The 21,040-nt window shown below is 42.8% G+C and overlaps 1 non-coding gene across 1 annotated transcript; it reads right to left on the reverse strand.

The window, feature by feature from the left end:
* Positions 1-9,490: 9,490 nt before the first annotated feature.
* trnag-ucc (transfer RNA glycine (anticodon UCC)) lies at positions 9,491-9,562 on the reverse strand. Its single transcript has one exon. It is a non-coding gene; the product is annotated as a tRNA-Gly (tRNA).
* Between the last annotated feature and the right edge of the window lie 11,478 nt (positions 9,563-21,040).

Raw genomic sequence — 21,040 nt, forward strand, 5'->3', positions numbered from 1 at the left:
TTGGGTGGTGTGTCAACCCTGACTGACGGCGACCCCTGAGGTTGTTGGTTGCCTGTATTTGTTCCGCCCGACAATGCGGCGGGCTGAATCTGGATTGTTGAATTACCCCCAGAAGGCTGTGGCCTGAGTAGATGTTGGGGGGTCTCCAAGACCACCGTGGGGGATCCTCTCGGTGATCTCTCCGGGGAAGATGTTTGATCCCACTTAGACGGGGTAATTGTCCTCAATAGCTCATCCACAGAATGACTATCCCAAGAGTCTTGGGAAGAATAAAAATATACATTACATTTACATCTTTAAACGGCGACAGAAATCAAACTTAAAACAACATGTCCAGGACCTTCAAAACCTTTAGCTTTTTTAGACCTTTGAAAATAGGCTTAGACATTCACTACAACGCCTTATTATTTACAGACAATATATTTATTAGGACTTGATAATAAATGTAAAACAGAGAAGCCTCTGTAAATAAACTGTTTCTTAAATGTAATATTGTTAATAAAACACTTTTTATACACACACACACCACATTTCATTTTTAAACGAACCTTCCAAGTGTAAACGCTTCCTGATCCCGGGACTTCCTGTTTCACAAACGTTTTCACGATCTGTTTAAATATTAAATACAATGAACACCTTCAAGCCTTTTCCTACAGCCACTTTAAAACAGAAGTATAATTGCGGGAGATAAGCCAAACAACTTACTAAAACCTTTCGGACAGCTTTACTTCCTAACCAGACGGTCGGGCAATCGGTCATTTCTAAACACATGCCCCAGAAACAAGCCTAGACCTGTCCGGACTTCTAAAGATCTTTCCCAGAACCCCCAAGACCTACAGGAAATGGACACCCCTCGCTTAAATATTAGCCCTCAACGGGCAAACAAAACCCTTTTAAAAACATTAAAGTTTGAAAGATCTTACTTACCTCCAAAGAATAATCGTTTCTTATGTTTTTCAGCTGATTTAGCTTTTTGCACTTCTGTGAAGGTAAGAGACATGTTTAACCTTTAACCACCCCTCTTTATAAAAAGCTTTAACCTCTTACAAGCGGCAGATATATACTCACCGCTATCAGATACAGGGGCTGACGGCCTTTCAGATTCTTGAAAGGTTACGGTTCTCGAAGGTAAAACGAAACAATCCCTCGATGTGGAAGGCCTTTCGTTGTCTCGAACCACGTTTCTTAATACTGTTAGAAAGGATATTTTTTTAAATTAACAAAACGGGCCTCAAACATCTTACCGAAACGTTATACAAACAAACAGGGGTTTAGTTCTTACCCGGTCGGCAGACAGCCTGTCTAGGGACAACCACTTCTCTTGGTTGATCCTCGGAGACATTAATCACAGGCCTTTCGATAGTTTCTGTGTAATTAAAGAGACCGCCATTAATATATATTAAAACGTTTTCATAACTCTAATGAGCCGCTTCAAAACACAACCACACACCCATACATAAGAACCCTTGAGCGCAAACACAAAAATCTTACCGTCGTTGTTCCAGATGATCTCCTCAGCGTTGGGAATTAACTCCTGTTGACTGGCTGAAAAATAATTTTACAGAACTTAAAACAGATGTTATAACCTTATTTACAATACATGCCCACGCTCTGAGTCAATGAAAATAATCTGAAGACTTACCTAAAAACTCGTTTAAATCGAAGTCGTTGATGTTGTTTCCGGACATTGTTGATCTTTAGGCTTAAATCGAAAGGTCAGTATGAGTCTGTCGAGCTGAAGACCAGACCTTCATACTTATACTGATGGCCGGATGCCGGATCTGCTTGTAAGGCATTGTTCTGGGCTGGCCTTTGTGCCGTCCTGTTATCAATTAACATATCAAAACCAACCAATAAAATGACCCTGCATCAATTTCAAATAGAAACCAAGATGGCGACGATCTCTCTCCTCTCTACTCTAAACTTTTATTAGAACCTTTTGGTCTCTCAAAAAAACATTTTTAAGCATCAAGACCTATAGTCAATAAACACTAAGAATATTTCAGGCCTTTATACGCGCTAAAAAACAACCTGAGCCAAGAAAATAACTATAAAGATCTAAAATAAGTAGCGCTTTTACAGTGATTTTTTTTTTTTTTTTTTTTTTTTAATAGCGATGCTTTGTTTGGTATTAAACAAGTCACAAACTACTCAGAACAGCATTTATCCCCACAAAAGAGATATTTGGGTTTATTTTACAAAGCTTATAAATTATATAGTTTAAAAGTATTCTGAATGTTTTGAGACCACACGCCATGCCTACGTTTGTCTGAGCCCACCCCCGTCCCCCGTGGTGTGAGTGATTTAGCCTTGAGTGTTGTGATCTATTTAGCATTGAGTGATCAGTTGTTTTTATTTTTTAAATGATTCCTTATCATCAGGGATTGAGCCTGCTAAAATACCTTAAAAACATATCCTTATCTTAAGTCTAACTCTTATGAGCTTTAAGACCCTAGAATGTATTTAAGTAAAACGAATGAACACATTATGTGTGAGATAAAATATAACCACAGCTTTTATTTTTTTTATTTTTTATTTATTTTTTTATATACAAATACAATTAACCTATACCCACAAACACCCACACACACACACACCCTCTTTTTTTTAATTTTATTTTTAATTAAATTTGAGGGGAGAGACAGAGCCATATACATTGGGGTTAACATAAGTACCCTATGCAAAACAGGCATTGTTAGGACCTGTGACCATTACAGACAACAGAACTTGTTGATCTTATAAAATGATTGGGCGAGAGAGAGAGATATAGAGACAGACAGAGACAGAGCCAGTGTGAATATGATAAACGCACTATTCAAAATGGCATTGTTAAGACCTGGGACCATTACAGACAACAGAACTTGTTGATCTTATAAAATGCTTGGGCGAGAGAGACAGAGAGAGAGAGACAGACAGTGACAGAGACAGAGACAGTGTGAATATGATAAACGCACTATTCAAAATGGCATTGTTAAGACCTGGGCCCCTTACATGTATATTTAAAAAAGACCCCCAACCGCTACAGGAAGAGCCGACCCATTCACACTCTACAGTTGACCAACAAGAACAACAAGAACAACCGGTTATGGGGGGCCTTGTTGTTCAGGGTTTTAGGGGTGTACACTTTCTGGCGGATATGACGTAGGAATAATTAAGGAAATAACTCTAAAATCACGCCCCCCAATTATGACGTAGGAATATTAATAAGCTTAGGGCATACGTCATAACAAAATAGGCCGCGCCCAAAAAACCCTACTATCTACTCACATCAGTCATTCCGCCCTGGGCCGGCCCTGACCAATTTGATGCCCTAGGCAAGATTTTAGCTGGTCCCCTTGCATCGCAGCCAATTCCACCACCGATCATTGTGTTCATACACTTACACAGAAACTGCATAGCTTCATGTCTTAGATTTTCTTTATGTTTGAAACAAGAAAAAAACACACAAAATAAAAACAGTATGCAAGAAACAAGTGACAAAACGAATTATGAATACAATATAAATAAGTATTGCACGAAAAAACTATATTACCGACACCATAGTGCAAGATGCATAATGTAGCAGTGTTCTACAGCCTTACCGCCTTGCCTTTCTTGCAGCAAACAAGTGACATAAAACGAATTATAAATAAGTGGATGTTTCCTGCAGCACACTTGAAAGAAAAGGTATATTTCTCAGAATTATGTTATAGGTAATGGAGGTTGATGAAAGAGTTAAATAGCTGATCGATCAAAAGGTGTGATCGTTGTGGGGCATCGGTAAGAATGCACAATTCTCATTCATTCCAAACAGTGTCCCTTTACTGCATCACTAGCAATGGTATTTTGGTATTTGTTTTGTGTGTTTTTTATTGCTTTTTGTTTTGTTTTATTAATTCACTTTAAACCTCTTATATTATCACATTATTCCCATTAAAATCACGTTTGTTTACTTTGAATGTCCCGCTTCACTTCACGGAAATGCACGAGTTTTATTTACGATTGATTGATTTAAATATACACATGGCTAATCACGCATTCATGAGAGTACCCGCTTATTCGCCAGGTTCTACGAAATTCAATAATTGACCATGAGGAGCACCTGTTAGGCTGGAGATAAAATGCTCCCGGGGTGGAGCTGGGGGGGACGGGATTGCAGAGCAACGGGAACGAAACGTGGAGCCAAAGGCGAACGAAGGACTTGATGGACAAGTAACGGAAAGGGCTAAGAGACCCAGAGGAGAGCTGAGGCGACCTCTGCAACGCTAGCGAGAGTATCCAGAGAAGGGATAGCGTACAGGCTTTTTGAACTACAGTAGTGTTTCAAAGGATAACAACAAACAACCTGTTTTTTTTTTTTTTTTTACTCGGCCATTGTTTTCTTGGACTGTACATGGACATTGTAATTTCTTTGTATTGCCAAACCCGGACCAGAGCAGAAGCTGAATTTTTGTCGGAGCCCCTCATTACTTTGTACTAGGACACGTGGACTATTGCCTGCCCCATTCCAGCTCCTGGTGCTGCCGGAGGAGACCAACAGAACCCTCCACGAATGCATTTTTTAGTTTGAACTTTTGTCTTTTTAACATAAAGAGGAAGTCTGATGGATTTTATATTAGAGATTTGTAATCCAGTTAATTGTATACCTGTCTTGTGTGGTCTGTGGTGTGCTCCTGGCTTGAGATTCCCCAATTTAAATAACCTAAATCGAAGGGAGAATTGAGAGGTAGTAAATGCAAAATGGGCATATTTGGGCAATCGACAACCTCCCAATGGGTCCTAGCGGCTGTAGACAACCGCTAGGTGGTGTAGTCGTGCTTCCATAAGTTTTACCCCCCAGTGGTACTGTATAACTTCCACTCTGTGACACATCCTAGATTTTAATAGCGACAAGATGTGAAGTCATAGTGAAGAGCTTGGGAAGGTGCGGTCACGCCTGCTTCATCAATGACGGGAGCTTTGGGGAGACGGGAGGCAGTCACATTACCTTCCTGAGAGCAGTAACTGCCGAACCAACACACATTACTTGTGTGTGCCAAATACTTCTGTTTTATTAGTACCTAATTTTTCAGCACCAGTATTTAACTTTGCAGATTGTTGGAAAAAAACTGTACAGGTATTCCCTGCTAACACACAACATTGCCAATAACATTGTAGCAATATCATTTATATTGCTACAGCATTGAGGCAATGTGCTAGCAGGGTTGTTGTACTTTGGAATCGGTTCATGCTTCACGATTGGTTAATTGCCTATTTTTTTTTTGCCTTCATAAACAATTCGTGGATCGACTTTGCTCCCTTTTTCTTGGGATTGTGCGTCTTGTAGGCAGTCCATAGGTTGTCCCTATATTAATTTATTCATGAAATTCCAACTGAAATAGCGACAGTTCTACAGCTATTTCAAACCGGAAGTTTGAATCGCTCCTGATTCAGGAAAAAGTTCTTCATTTACACCGTCTCGTTCTGTCCGTCCCTCCCCTCCTCAGCCTTGGATCTCTTCTGTTCTCCGCTCGACCTGATCCAGTCTGCGCACCACTGAGCACAAGTGGAAGAGATCCAAACTCCCAACGACCCTCGCACTCTACCACTCTCTACTGCCCACATTCCCCTCCTCGCTCACCTCAGTCTTACTTCCAGTCATTCTTTGAATCCACTGTCCACAACCCCTGCAAGCTTTACTCCACCTTCTCTCTCATCTCCCCCCTCCTCCCTCATCTCATCTCACCTCATCATTTTGCCTCATTCTTCTACAAGATCACAGAAATCCACAAGCTCTTCAACAGTCTCCTCTCCACTCCCACCCTGCCCAAGTCTCCCACCGATCAAGCTTCCATTTCTTCATTCTCTCCTCTCTCAGACTCTGAACTTTCCTCTCTCCTCCTAGGTCACAAACCCATAATATGTCCCCTGGACCCTCTCTCTACTCGCCTCCTGCAAGCGTCTGCTCCATTTCAACTCCCCTTCTTCACCTCCCTCCTCAACTCCTCACTCCTCTCTGGCTGTTTCCCCTCTTGCATTTAAACAAGCTGCGGTCATCCCACTCCTCAAGAAACCTACCCTTGACCCCACCTCTCCTCAGAGGCACCTGTCTCTGCCCTGTCGCCCTACTCCCCTTCCTCTCAAAGACCCTCGAGCGTGCGGTCCACTGTCAGCTCTCTGCATTCCTTTCCCATCTCTCACTTCTTGATCCTCTGCAATCCGCCTTCCAAACACCGCTCACACCACTGAGACTGCTGTCCTGGCAGTCACTGACTCCCTCAACTGTGCTCGGGCAGCCTCCCTCTCCTCAATCCTCATCCTCCTTGGTCTCTCTGCAACATTTGACACCGTCGATCACTCCATCCTCCTCTCCTGCCTCGCTGACCTTGGAATCTCTGGGACTGCTCTCACTTGCTTCTCCTCCTACCTCAACGACCGGACCTATCAAGTGGCGAGCTTCCTCATCCACCCCTCAACCTCTCCTCACAGGCATAACCCCCGGGTTTAGCTATCCTCCCGATGGGTCACACTTCGGTAACTACCTTTTTTACTTTCATGGGGCCCTGAAATCCTCGCTGCGCCCCTGGTCATGAAAGCTGTAATGTCTGGTATCAAAATACATTACTGGCTTTCGGCTTACACACGTCATTTCAACCCACTTGCTCAAGCAGACCGAGTATACGTTTACTCGAGGTATACGGTCACACAGAAGGAGCATCCCAAGAACACCAGTAAATGGCGTAGAAATTTTGAAAACATGCACAATTTTCCACGATCTAAGCCCACAGTTTACATGCAAAATCTAATGTCTGAGATGATGGTATCCATGTAACATTCCCGAAATGGACGCATTTTAAAAGTGCAAGGTAACGGTCTGGTCCATTTATTGTGGGTTTCAAGGTAAAGTACATTGCTGATGGACGTTTCATGGATAATGCGGATCAGTGGTTTCCTTTATCATTATGCTCTCTAAATTGTTGTGGGTCTGTTGTACACTGTTCAGTACTGTACATCGTGTTTTAATCCTAACTTGATAAAACACTTCGATTCATGGCTTTGTAGCCCCACCAGTGACGTAAAAAACCACTCGGTAAGATCATTAAAACAAAGTATTAAACAAGGCGCAATGCACAAGACAGTCCTTTGCCCTGTGCAGTGCTGCGGGTAAACAACTCGTCTCTAGTGCAATAAACTAAGACCATGTAAACCCGAGAGGGAGAGGGGCATTTAATCTGTGACTCGAGCATATTGTCTCCAGTGAGGTCAATACATGCGTCAGGGATATGTATGCTAAATGTAATGTAAATATGATGGATATAATGTATATTGTGGTGGAGTTTATAAAGATAATGTCAGGGGAACTTTAGTGATGTTCTGTGTTTTCTAAATTCCAAGCAGTGGGACTTTAAGTCATAACTTTGTGAGGAATTTACATGTCTTTATAAATTATATATCATTATAAAGTAATAATCCAGCTCACTTTGCTAGCTAGCCTACTGCCAGTTGCCATCCAAATGATGATAATGATCAGCTAGTAGTTAAGTACTGCAGTAGTTTGCCAGTTGTCAGCTAATGATTTTTCATAGTATTGTATTATTTAAATTCAGTTTCTTGTGCACTATAGTATTTTCAGTATTGAGTATTTTTGGTGTGGATGTTATTTTACCTAAACAGTTTATTAGTTATTGCTCTGATTTCAATATGCATAGTGCACTATTTACATTTGTATTGATTATTACATCAATTTCTTCAACAAGTACAGTGAATGTTAAAGTGCAATACATGTTCTGTGATGTGCATTATTTAATTGTTTGTGTTTATTTTAGTTTTAACTAAACATTCTCTATACGCCATAAACATGGGCACCACTAAAATGTTTTTCATCGAGAGGGGGGATGGTTCTGGGGCTACTATCAAATCTCGCATATGGCCCCCAAATGGCTAGGGCCGGCTCTGGACATCACACATTACATAGGATGGGACTGACGTTGGATGGGACTTTTCGTGACTTAAATCAAGTAACAAGTTACTAGTACACACATAGCCTCTAAGTGTACTGAGTAATGATACTCTCTCTTTCGTTCATTCGTTCCTTAGTATAATTACCTTTAGTAGTAGTAGTACTGGCCACTACTCGGAAGGCAGCGATGCGCACCAATAGATCACGAAAGCTTTCTCATAGTTTTGTGTTTTAGATAATGGTTCAATACGGACTCAATCCCCTTTCATGGACATGGCAGGGAACTTGCAGTTAGAACTAAGGAGTCTAATAAGACTTGGTGGTACGCAGAACTGAAGTGCCAAGTGACAGGCTATTACTTTCATTGCACATCGCATTGTCTTCTCGCAGGGAGCGAATTGGGGAAATGTTGGATTCACGGCATCATGTAGAAAGACTGAATGGTTTAGTTACAGAAAAAGATAAAAAAGATAGTGACCTTTCTTACTAGCTGAACTAACCTGCATAAAATTAAGAAGATACAGACATTTTCATGCAATTATTTCAAGTTACAGTCTGCTGCTCAGACACAGTTTGGCGCACAGATGCAACTATCATCAACTCAATTATAAACATATATCTAGACAGACAGAGAGACAGACATGGACTACATATCGTGCACATTGTATGAAATCATGCTGGTATATGTAGGCTTGTAGATGATTGTTAAGAGGCCTATTTGGAAACATACGAAATGAGATATTACCATAATGAAGTCATGATACATGAAGGAAATGTTTTTCATGTTGGCAAAAGTACCCTGTCAAAATGAAAATGAATGAGAGAAGACTAAAACAAAGGGCTCGTCCGGGATTTGAACCCTTTGAATCATACCCCTAGACCAACGAGCCACATAGCACAGGTTTCTGTGAAAACTAGTTAACATCGGTGCCACGTAGAGAGTTGTGCGCTCCTCTATTTGAACACTTTCTCCTTCAAACATTGCATGAGTGTCTGACTGCCGCCATGACTGATGGCTCGGGTATCTTGGATGTTGTTAAATGACATAACTGTCCGCCCAAGACACTGATGACCAAGGGTCATAGTTTTCCCTTGTAATAATAACAACAATAGTAATTGGAGTGAATGGAAGTGGCATTTCTATTTCTCCTTACTTTAGCCGTCATCGTCGCCAACATTGTTGTTGGTGAGCATGGAGAGGAGTGTATTAGCTTTTAAAGTATATTCAAGCAATGAACACGTCAAATAAATGTAATACCGAATACTTTTGCACGCAAGTGCACATGTATGTTACAGCGCTTCTGGGAGCACGGCCCACGTCAAGCAAGAGGGCGCAGTAAAGGTCTGCGAGTCAAGTGTGATGTGGGTATCCTGCAGCAGGCAGAGGAACCTTTGTTTTTCTACAGACGAAGCTGGTGCTGTGGGATACTAGTGTAAGGCCATTTATTCGTCATCTGTTCATGCGCAACGGTTCACCAGAAGTGTGTTAGTGAAAACAGCAATAAGTGCAGGCTTAGTAGGGTCGCAATAGCTTGAATGATGGCTATTGGCGGAAGCCTAGAAAGAAAACGTTGCGTTGGCCGGGAATCGAACCCGGGTCAACTGCTTGGAAGGCAGCTATGCTCACCACTATACCACCAACGCCCAGAAAGTCTCTCATTCCATGACTTTTGATGCATTTCAGATCATTCATCTGACTAGATACATGCGAATAATCACAGCCTACAGTGTAAAGCTTCTGATTACAGACAGGGCGTGTTGAGTGTGCTAAGTAACTTGCTAAATTCACTAACAAACAGTCGCTGCTCTTACTACAAAACAGGTGCAAGATATATCATTCTTAGCTAAACAAACCACGTAAACAATCAATGTGACTCTTAACTAAACTAGGAAACGCGAGAGAAAAAGGCGATACTTAGCTGCGGCGACTTGAGCGACTTCTCAGCTGGCTTGCCCGAGTGTCCAGATGCATATGTGGAAATACTTCTATACAAACCATGAACATAGATTCTCGATAGATGAATACTGTTTATTTAAAGGTCAGTTTTTATTTAGCGCATAGTTTATTGAATTTACCCCCCGAGGTGGAACACGGACAAACAAAAATCAAACCTGCTCAGTGTCAGGTTAACTTGAAGTTAGATGGCTAAATAAATTATACAGATTATTTATTTGAGCGTTACAGGTTCGGTCGGAAAGGCATGATTTACGTAGCCGATTAATTAGGACCGCACATCAGTAGATAGTAGGGTTTTTTGGGCGCGGCCTATTTTGTTATGACGTATGCCCTAAGCTTATTAATATTCCTACGTCATAATTGGGGGGCGTGATTTTAGAGTTATTTCCTTAATTATTCCTACGTCATATCCGTCAGAAAGTGTACACCCCTAAAACCCTGAACAACAAGGCCACCCATAAAGACCCCCCCCCCCCTCTGAAGGCAACGCCCCGAAACTCTCCTCTCTATTTAAGACCCCGCGCTGCTTTTAGGCAATACCTCTTTAATTCTCAGCATCTGAAACATCCCGCTTCTTCAACATGTCCAGCGACATCAACATGAAACCCCGCAAGAAACAATCCCGGGCAAGGGTTCCTGTACTCACCAATTTGAAGATTGAACGCTCCTGGGTGTTGTTCTGGGGGGGTCGACGGGGTTACCGCTTTAAAAGGGATCCCAGCTATGTTGGAGTGGAGCTTTTTGCTTTGGGAGAGAAGGAGGGTACGTTGGAACCTTTTGAGACGGTGATTGAATACTCTTTTGAGGACTGGTTGAAGGTGATGGCATGGAGAGACCTGGGGCTTGTGGATAAGACTCTAGAAGGCTTGCAAGAGGGTCCAAGAGAAGGCGAAACGGAGTCTCCGACTCAGAGTTTTGAAAGGTGTGAATGGGAAAGCTTGCAGAACTACGGTACAGTGGTGAAGAGTCTATCTCTAACTACTGATCGTAAGGTTTTGTTTAGCAGTACCCTGATTACAAACCCTATTGAAGGGGTTGTGGAGGATCCAGAAAAACAGGTTACTGAAATTATGTTTGACGCCGTGGACTGGCCGTTCTTGAAAGAGGTCATAAACTGTATAAATGATGGTTTTGACATCTTGACCAAATGTTCACAACTGGATTCTGTTAGAAGGAGAATATGCTGGATTATGGATTATATATCCCCCTTGAATGACGACGACGATGATAAAACAGACGACCTGTGGGGGGTTGGAGGGGGGTCTGACGGCTCAGGGTCTACTCTCTTCTAAGAGTGCGGTGTGTCGTGACGTAGTGAAGAGATAGGATAAAAGGCGCAACAATTCATTCATGGTTTAAAATTAAAGAGAATGTCTTACCCGAAAGCTGCGGACGTCGACAGGCTCTACAGGCCTCTTCAAACCCGGGATCACCCCTGGTTCTATTCCCCAGATTTTGTATACACTCCGGAACCCTCTGACTGCGGTTACCCTCCAAGACCTCAGACCCCGGTCCCTCAGGACGAAACAACATGCGGAGCGATGGATGTCCAAATGAGTCTCGGGGATCCCCAGCCTCTGGAGCTCATGGAGGGCCTCGATTTTGCCGAACTGTCTACCGTCTGTGCGTCTCAGGAGGGGGTCAGTCCAATGGATGTAGAAACACCCCACAAACCACCAGGCGACCCAATGAGCATCGGACTGTCTCGGGGGCGTGATGAAGACGCAGGATTTATGCCCGGGGTAGGTGTCCAAGTAAGCAGAGTGGTTAAAAGCACCCTGGTGTATATTCTGAGTGCTCTCATCGACCGAGCTCTGAAAGAAGTCTGTCGGGGGTGTGAAGTGAATCACCCCAGTCAGTTGAGACACAGTTGTTTGTTTGAACCAGACCGTTACTATTTCCTGTTCTATTTCAACGTGTTTTACAGAAGACTGAACAAACCGTGGCTGAAACCGGCACTAATCAAGGCTCTGTCTTACTCCCACATACATGTCACTGCTGGACAAGTCCAGAAAATCATAGATGAGATTTTGCTGGAGCTGAAAAAGGAGCCGTTTATAATAGAGAAACTTGGGCAGCTGCTCAATGACCTGGATGAGCCAAGTAGAAAAACCGCTGGCAAGCTAAAAGCTTATTTCTTCCGTAAAGAAGTTAAAGCTGGGGGCAGCGACGAAGAATTCGACATCTACGCCACTGATTCAGACTCTGACCTGAACTAAGGGACTTTGAACATGGGGAATGTTCTGGACTGCTGCTGCAACTGGTTCTGTCATCAACACTCTGCAGCTAACCTGAGAGCGCTATTACACCATGTGCTTGACAGAAAAGTAGCCAACGCGAGCCTTTTCTCTACAGATTTAACCATCGATGAGGATCAACTTTCAAACCTGGAAAAGTTCATGGCTGCTGTAACAAAGACCGGGGGGTACGAACACTGGGATGAAGCGCTCAAGGGGGCCAAGAATGATATTAGGCCATTTCATCAACATCTGTATGACCTTTTACTGAGCATGTTTAATACCCCTCTGTTTACTTTTAAAATAGGTCATATTGTTGTTTTATTTACATATGTAACTGAGGTGTGTGCCTACAAGATAAAGAAACAGGTATTTGTTGATATAGATCAAGTAACCAATCATCTGATTTCTTTTTGTCTGGACCGTAGAAAAAATTGTTGTGTATGTTATACTTTTCTCAAATGTCTAAAAAGGGGTATCTGCTCTCCTGAAGTTGAATAAAAAACCTTGTATAAAAACTTTGCGCATAGTGTGGGTCTGTGTGTTTATTTGGCAGAATGACTCGGCAAGCTCCCCAAATGCATGAACTATACTACAACCCAGCCAAGATTGGGGGTTTGGCGGGTAAGAAGGGTTTTCAAAGGGGACTCGCTGAGGCCGGTGTGAAGGTTAATGATGTGGTTGTTTCAGAATGGTTACGGGAACAAGACGCCTATACCTTACATAAACCTCTCAGGATTAACTTTAAAAGAAACCGTGTATATGCAACTGACATAGACTCACAATGGCAAATGGATCTAGTCGATATGTCAAATTTATCAAAACATAACAATGGTCACAAATTTATGTTGATGTGTATCGATGTGTTATCAAAATATGCCTGGGCTCGCATTCTACATAATAAAACAGGTCGGGCGGTGACAAGGGCCTTTGAGGATATATTGTCCCAGGGACGATGTCCTAAAAAACTGCAGACTGATAAAGGAAAAGAGTTTCTCAACAGAGAATTTCAGAATCTACTGAAGAGACACAAAATACATCATTTCACCACCGGTAATGAGCTTAAGGCATCGGTGGTGGAGAGGTTTAACCGCACCATAAAGACCAAAATGTGGAGATATTTTACAGCGGTCAACACGTTCAAGTATTTTGATAAAGTTCAGGATTTTATCGATGCTTACAACCAAGGGTATCACGCCAGTATTAAAATGAAGCCTATAGATGTTGATCAAAGTAATTCTTTTAAGGTCTATAAAAAATTATACGGCCCATTTATTAAGAAGGGGAAAACTACTTATAAGTTCAACATCGGCGATGTGGTTCGCGTTTCAAAGCTAAGGAGTACTTTTGCCAAAGATTATGAACAAACATTTTCTGACGAATATTTTACAGTTACCGAACAGGTGGCTAGAGACCCGCCCGTGTACCGGTTAAAAGACTATGACGGGGAGGATATAGAAGGAACGTTTTACGAAGCCGAGTTACAAAAAATTATTGTGGGTAAAGACATTGTATACAGAGTTGAAAAGATATTAGCTGAGAAAACCCAGAACCGGAAAAAATATGTGTTGGTGAAATGGCTTGGATGGCCTGAAAAGTTCAATAGTTGGGTCCCTGAACAACAGGTTTGTGATATTCAAGCCTTATAACAACATGCCCGCCGGTGTGAGGGGGTCATTACATTCGATACTCAAGATGGAATCAGGAGGCTTCTACGTGACTCTACCCAGTAACGCCTCTCTCGATATATACCCTAAAAATGAAATATCCAGTTACACGGTACAATTTGGAAAATCTATAGATCTAAGGGGGTCGTGGGAAGTGGGGTTGGCGGAAATACAGTATCCTTACACTTGGGCTGTTTTACAAGATAAGGATGCCACCTTCGCCATTTTTGACGATGTTAAAAAGAGTCAATGGACATTCACGATGCAAGGAGGTTATTATGACAATGTGGATACAATATTAGATGAGATGCATAAACAGTTCTCAGAAGGCACCCCCAACATCAAGCTATATTACAACCCTATTAAAAACAGAGTGTACAAGGTGTCAAAACCTGGTATTAGCATTCAAACCAAAGGACAACTGGGGCGTATATTAGGGTTCTATTCTGACACAGAGAGCAGGTTCTCAGAAGTGGTGGCCCCCTTCCCGGCTGACATCAGGGGCGGCTTTTACACTCTTTATGTGTATACGGATATCATAACACACCAGAGGGTCGGGGATAGCTATGTCCCCCTTTTGAGAAATGTACTTATTAAAGGTAAAAGCAATGACATGGTCACAATTACTTATGACAAGCCACACTACGTACCAGTCTCAAAGACCCACTTTGACAACATCACGATCGAAGTAAAATCGGATCAGAATATCAACGTACCCTTCCGCTTCGGTAAAGTTATTGTCAAACTACATTTTCGACCCCTGAAACAGTGTGTACATTATTAAAATGGCTACCTCGAGGGGTTATGTAGATCCTAGCGCCTATGTGGATTATTACAAGATGCAAGCCGGGAACGGCTTGCCCGGTTTTGTAGGAGCCCCCACAATGTATGGAGCCGGTCTAGGAGGACTCTTTCGTGGTCTCTTTAGAATGGCCGTACCCCTGCTTAAGAGAGGCTTTGCTATAGCCAGACCCCACTTGAAATCAGCGGCTAAAAATATTGTTAGTGACGTGTTCACCAATGTTATGAACCGGGCAGCTAGCCATGAGCAGCAGGAGGGTTCGGGTCTCATGGTAATGGCGAGGAGGGGGGGTAAAAGAAGAAACAGTATGTGTCCACCAGGGCGACGAAGATCCGTGGCTAACAAAAAACGAAGAAGCTCTCATTCTCCAACATATCGTGGAAACACTCGGAGAAGGAAGCAGCACAAGAAAAAACCTGCAAAAAGAAAATCTCAAAGAAAGACAAATAGAGCCTCAGGATACATCTTTTAAAAATGTCTTTTGTCCACAGTCTATCGGAAGAATGCGTCAAATCAGAACTGGATCTGTTTACAGTTCCATACACTCAAACGAGTATAGATAAGAGCATATATGTAGAGATACCCCCTCTTTCCGCAATTTCAGATACGGCCCCTCTGGAGTTTTTTATAGCTGGCAATGGCGAGGATTATATTGATTTGAATAACACATTTATTTTAATGAACTGTAAAGTGACTGATGAGGATGGCGATGCAATCGAGAAGACGGCCAACGCTGGGGTCATCAATTACCCGGTGGCCACCATGTTTTCACAGGTGGATGTGACCCTGGGAGATCGGCTCATTAGTCAAAGCAGCAATACTTACCCCTATAGGGCCATGATGGAGTGTATCCTTAATTATAGTGAGGAGACCCTAAGCAAACAGTTCAGCCCCGGCCTTTTCTTCAAAGACACCCCGGAAGCTATGGACGACCAGGATCCAGAGGGACTCAATAAGGGTTTGCAAAAAAGAACGGCCTTTTCAACAGAAGGGAGGACCTTTGAGCTAATGGGACATATTCATGCAGACATATTTTTCCAAGAAAAACTCATGCTCAACGGGGTAGACATTAAAATTAAAATGATCCGTAGTAAAAGTGCTTTTTGTCTGATGACCCCTGATACTGAAAAATATAAACTGACCATATTATCGGCCTCGCTGTTTGTGAAAAAAGTATCCGTCTCCCCGGCGGTTAAACTAGGACATGCGCAGGCTTTAATGACGGCAAACGCCAAGTACCCGATCGAAAGAGTCTATATGAAAGTCCACAGTATCCCCGCAGGGACACGGGTGATGAACCAGGAAAATCTGTTTCTAGGCCAGCTCCCAAAACAGGTTATTATAGGTCTCGTGGATAATGATGCATTTACCGGGGTTTACAACAAGAACCCCTTTAACTTTAAACATTATAACGCGGAATTTATAGCACTGTACGTCGATGGTGTGCAGGTTCCATCCAGACCTTTTCAACCTGACTTTGAAAACGGCAACGCGGTTCGTGAATATTACAGTCTAGTACTGGCTACGGGTCGCCATCTCAAGGATCAACCTCTGCTGATCGATCGCCGGGAATACTGCAGCGGTTACACCCTGTACGGTTTCAACCTGACCCCTGACGAAGAGTGTGGACAACATTTTTCACTGATGAAGACGGGCAATATGCGTTTGGAGATGCGTTTCAAGCAGCCTCTACCACGCACTGTAAATATGGTCGTGTATGCTGTGTTTGACAACATTATTGAGGTGAATCAGAGGAGAAACGTTCTGTATGATTATTATTAAAATGAACACCAGAGAGCTCAACCACATCATGAATGCCCTGGACGGCTCACGGAAAGTGTTTCAAGGAGTCTACGCCTGCGACCAGCAGCCTAAATTTAAGATCAAGAATTTACCTGCAATGTACATAATCAACACACACCCTAAAAATATGCCCGGAGAACATTGGCTGGCTATTTATCTAAGGGAGGACCGCCGTGGGGAATTTTTTGATTCCTATGGAAACCCCCCGGATTTCAGACCTTTCCCTCGGAAGATCAATAACTTTCTGCTCAACAACTGTCAAGAAACCATTTACAGCGGTCGTCAAGTACAAAGTCTTCAGACCTTCACTTGTGGTCAACACTGTGTGTTTTTCTTATATCATAGATCTAAAGGAAGGTCATACCCCGATATTATGTCCTTGTACAGTGAGGATTTAGGCCAAAATGATAAAAAAGTGGCAGAGTTTGTCAGGACACTGTGGACCCCCCCTTATAACACAATTACTTACGACCCTAGCCAGCCATGTATACAGATGGGGTGTTCTTGTGAGGATTTTAAAAGATGTCATGCGTGTTAAAGTGAAAAAATAATGAAAACAGCCTTTGAATCATTAGTTTTGTTTTTATTCAGCACAAATCTTATACAAAGCAGGGTTATGTTATAAATAAATGTACAACATTTGAAAATAAAAAAAAAAAAAAAAAAAATGGTTTGTCGGTTCCTTATTTACAGGGGAGACAAATAAAAACATGAGATTAATAAGCTTCCCAACGATGGATAGATCCTGAGGAGGGTTGCTCAACACGGTCAGAGTAATGAGATATCGGCGTCAGATCAGTCACCACCTCTTTACACAGACGGATTTTTTGTCGCGTTTCCTGGTTAGGGACTGTTGATTGGGGTATGTTCAGACAGGCCATCGCCTGTAGGAAAGCATTCCAGCCTACAGGTCGGCGACTATCGGGTACCTTATTAGTGCTAGTGACACTCTTCAACAAATCAAACATGTGTGAACCTTTGAGCAGTTGTCCTTTAAAAACAAATTCACCCTGTTCATTCCAAGTCGTTACCCGCGGTTTCTGAACCATTTTGTGCAGAATATATTCTGCATGTCTTTTGCTTCTGGCCGGCATGTTTCTCAAAACATCCGTTACAACATCTCCCTCTGAACTCTCAACAGGTTCGGGCACCGCAACATCTTTATCAACCGTACCCCCCGCATCAGTCCCAGAACCATTTTCTTGAGAGGCCATGGTTAAAGTTAAAATGTTTTGATCTTTTTCACCCTGTCTAACCAGACGGAGGTAGAGCTGTAACGTGTTGCTATACATCTGGGCTTTGGAATACTGATTTAAATCGGCCCTGGCCAGTATAGCTTTCATTTCAGAGTCCAGGTTGTTTTCGGCCGTTTGTCTAATGGGCTCTGGCCCGACAACATTTTTTCTCAGTTTCTCAAGCTGCTCCTGAGGGATCAAAAACATTTTCTGAGCATATTCCATTATTAACCCACTCTGGAAGCTAGAAGACTGGTTAGGAAAGGCACGGCTATGCTCAACAGCGGTCCTATAAAACCTCCGGTTTGATTAATCTTCTTTCTTTTTCTTTTAATAGAATACTTCTTATTAGCGATGATCTTGATAACCGCTTTTTGTTTTTTGAGTTTAGAATGTTGAGAAGGGGTTAGGGGTATATTACCGCGTAAGATGTTAAAAGCTATTTCACACAGGGTCTCGATCAAATCCGAGGGGGCCCCTGCCAGCACAGCTTTCCTATGGCACGGGCTCCCCTCAAATAACATTTGCAAAAGCGGCAGATTTCTTTTAATCCGAACAGACATTCTTATTTATTTCCTTTTCTTTAGCACATACACTGCCGGCCAATCGGGCGGGCACAAACCTGTTCTGAGGCGAAAGTCTTCTGGGGTTTGTGCTTTTAAGTCCACAATCAAGTACCCGTAGGGTTTTTTGGTGGCATCCTCAAATGCCTCCAAAAAGAATTTGGTCTGGTTAGGGTACATTTGACGAGCCAAGACGGTGACCTGTAGTTTATCTCTGGGGTTTTTAAAAAGAATTATATAATTGGCATTTAAATTAATAGTGCGGCTTTTTTTACCTTGAAAAAATAGATTTTGAACTAAATAAATAATACTTAAATTCCTATGATGAGTGTACTTTTGTAAAGCTTTTTCCACTTCACTGTTGTCACCGGCCTGCTCCATCAGGTCATCAAGGATCACTAGATTAGTTTGTCCGGGCGGGAACAGGTCATCGTCACACAACGAGGCGGGGAGACCTTGCACAAATTTCAGATTATTTTTTTTTGATGCCAAATCATCGTAGAGAGGTTGCCAGCAAGAGTAACACCACACTATGTTGTCAAGAGCTTGGGACACGGTTGCGTCCACATCTTCTATGATGTTCTTTATAAGATAGCTCTTACCCGAATTGGAGGGACCGGCTATAATACAGGAGAAAGGGTGTTGAAGTCTGTTATCAAAACCACCGCTAATATCCATAAGGCAGAGTGGTATAATCAGTCTTCAACACTCTTTTATTGTACACCACCCTGAACCGTTTGTTTAGTGATCTATTTTCCAATGTGTACCCCTTTTTATTGCGATAGATCTGATTTCCGGCTGTAATAATCTCGCGAGGAGGCGCGTCTTTCTCGGTTACAAAACTTTGTACCAGGGTCGTCAGAGACTTGATGTTAATGAGCTTGTTGTTACAATGGTTCAGAGTGAAACCCTTAACTTTCATACAGGTCTTACCCGCAGCCGTTCTGTATGCGTAAGTCTTAGGACCCCCTGAAACAAACTCAACTATGTGGTCCTGAGGATCTAGCTCACTCGTTAACTCCCCAAGGTAGTCCCCGAGGGGAGGGACCCAATCCCCTGGCCTGGTGACAAAGATTACAGAGTCAGTATCATGATAGAGCGTGCGTTCCTGCAGCTGATCCATTAAGTTGTACAGTTCAAGCCGGGCGTAAGCCGTGGTAAAAACCGCTATGAAAACATTAACGTTTCCCTGTTTGGTGGGGAAATCTTTAGGGGCCCTCCACTGGACCTGTGCCACGTGGTCATTTAAGAATTGAAAGTGTGATACTGCATGTTGTTTGGAAAACATAAATTCTATAAACTGTTCAGGGGTTTTAATCAAGGTTGTGTTTAGACGGTTATTTCTTTCCCCAAACTTACCCCACAGACTGTTTAAAATCAGTTTGGACATTTGTCTCTTGGCGGGGTTTACAGTTATGTTCCCCGGCTCTAGACGGATCCCTTCCTTTTCAAAATATTGCTGAACGTACCGCTCTTTGGCAGCGGAGTCAACACACCATGAGGGATAGCCCGATGCCTCCTGTTTCCCTTTCAGATGGGTCATAATGTACTCAGCAAAAAGAGTATCAGATTTTTCAGAAAAATGCCAAACCTCATACACCTTACCGACTCTGTAACCTTTCTCCACCGCCTTGTCAAGCTCAATGCTACACCAGACACCCGTCAGCGCTCTCTCGTCATCACTGTGCAGACAAGAGGTATTTTGATTTTCAGTTTCCACACACGTTCTACACAGAGGGAACATCAATTTTCCCGAACACCTGTAAGGCAACACGGGTAAGAACAGCTCGCGAGGAGGGTACATGCTGACTTTGATCAAACCAAAGTACTGTCCGATTTCGAGAAAGTCACGATAAACAATGGTTGGATGCCCCACCGGGTACATTTTGGTCTTGTTGACATAAGGGTACAGACTGGTGAAATCATAGTAATCTACTCTCTCACCCTCCTTTACCTCATAATGTAAACAGAGGGCGTTGGTACGACCCCCAAATAACGCATCCCTGGGCTCTAGACGTTCAGGAAAGTCCAAGGTTTCCATAAACCGTTGTACCCCCACATCCTGTTGCTTCAGGGTCGTCCACGCGTGTTCCCAAATCACCAGTACATTCAAACCATAGGTGTTTTTTAAAGTTTCAATTCGTTCCTGGAAATCATAGTACATATCACCGCAGAGTTTTTGTGTTACGGGGTTAAAGGTGTTTGGGTCGAAGCACTGAGGACAGCCCTGGTAAATACAACCAGCAAACTCATAAGCGGTACGCCGCCCGGACACGTCGCTAAAACCGTCTAAGTAGTAAGGACCCATTTTGACTTCCCCTTGATTTAAAGCATGTCTGATGAAGATGTTATCCCGGGCACTCCGATATTCCAGCCACTGTATGGAGACAGTCGAAAAGTTCTTTTGTCTAGCACGATAGTTGTCAGAAGTGGTGACCGCTATAGTGTTTTTCTGCAAGAAATTGGATCGATACATTTTCATGCAGAGAGACGCTATGGTCACACTTTGCAAAGGGTCGAGACCCGACGTGTTGATAACCTCGGCGCGGAAACGCAAACAGGCTTCTTTAAGGATCACCACATCATTTTTACAATAAGCGGCCATCTCTTCTCGGAAATCAAAAACACCTCCCTTAACCGTATTGTACCATTTAAAGAATTCCTCCCTCTCATGAGACATCATAGTATCAACCCCATAATAAGAGGCGGGCGGGTAGGACCCTCGATAATTTTGAGTGTCCTTAGTATTAAAAAAATGGCAGAACCAACCTTTCTTCTGAGCCTCAAAACCCAGAGCTTTAGGCAAAGCGCTCAATTTCATGGGGAGGAAATTTAACGAGTCTATGTAACGTTGGTTG

This window comes from Amia ocellicauda, unplaced genomic scaffold, assembly GCF_036373705.1.
Source record: "Amia ocellicauda isolate fAmiCal2 unplaced genomic scaffold, fAmiCal2.hap1 HAP1_SCAFFOLD_151, whole genome shotgun sequence".
Taxonomy (NCBI): Eukaryota; Metazoa; Chordata; class Actinopteri; order Amiiformes; family Amiidae; genus Amia; species Amia ocellicauda.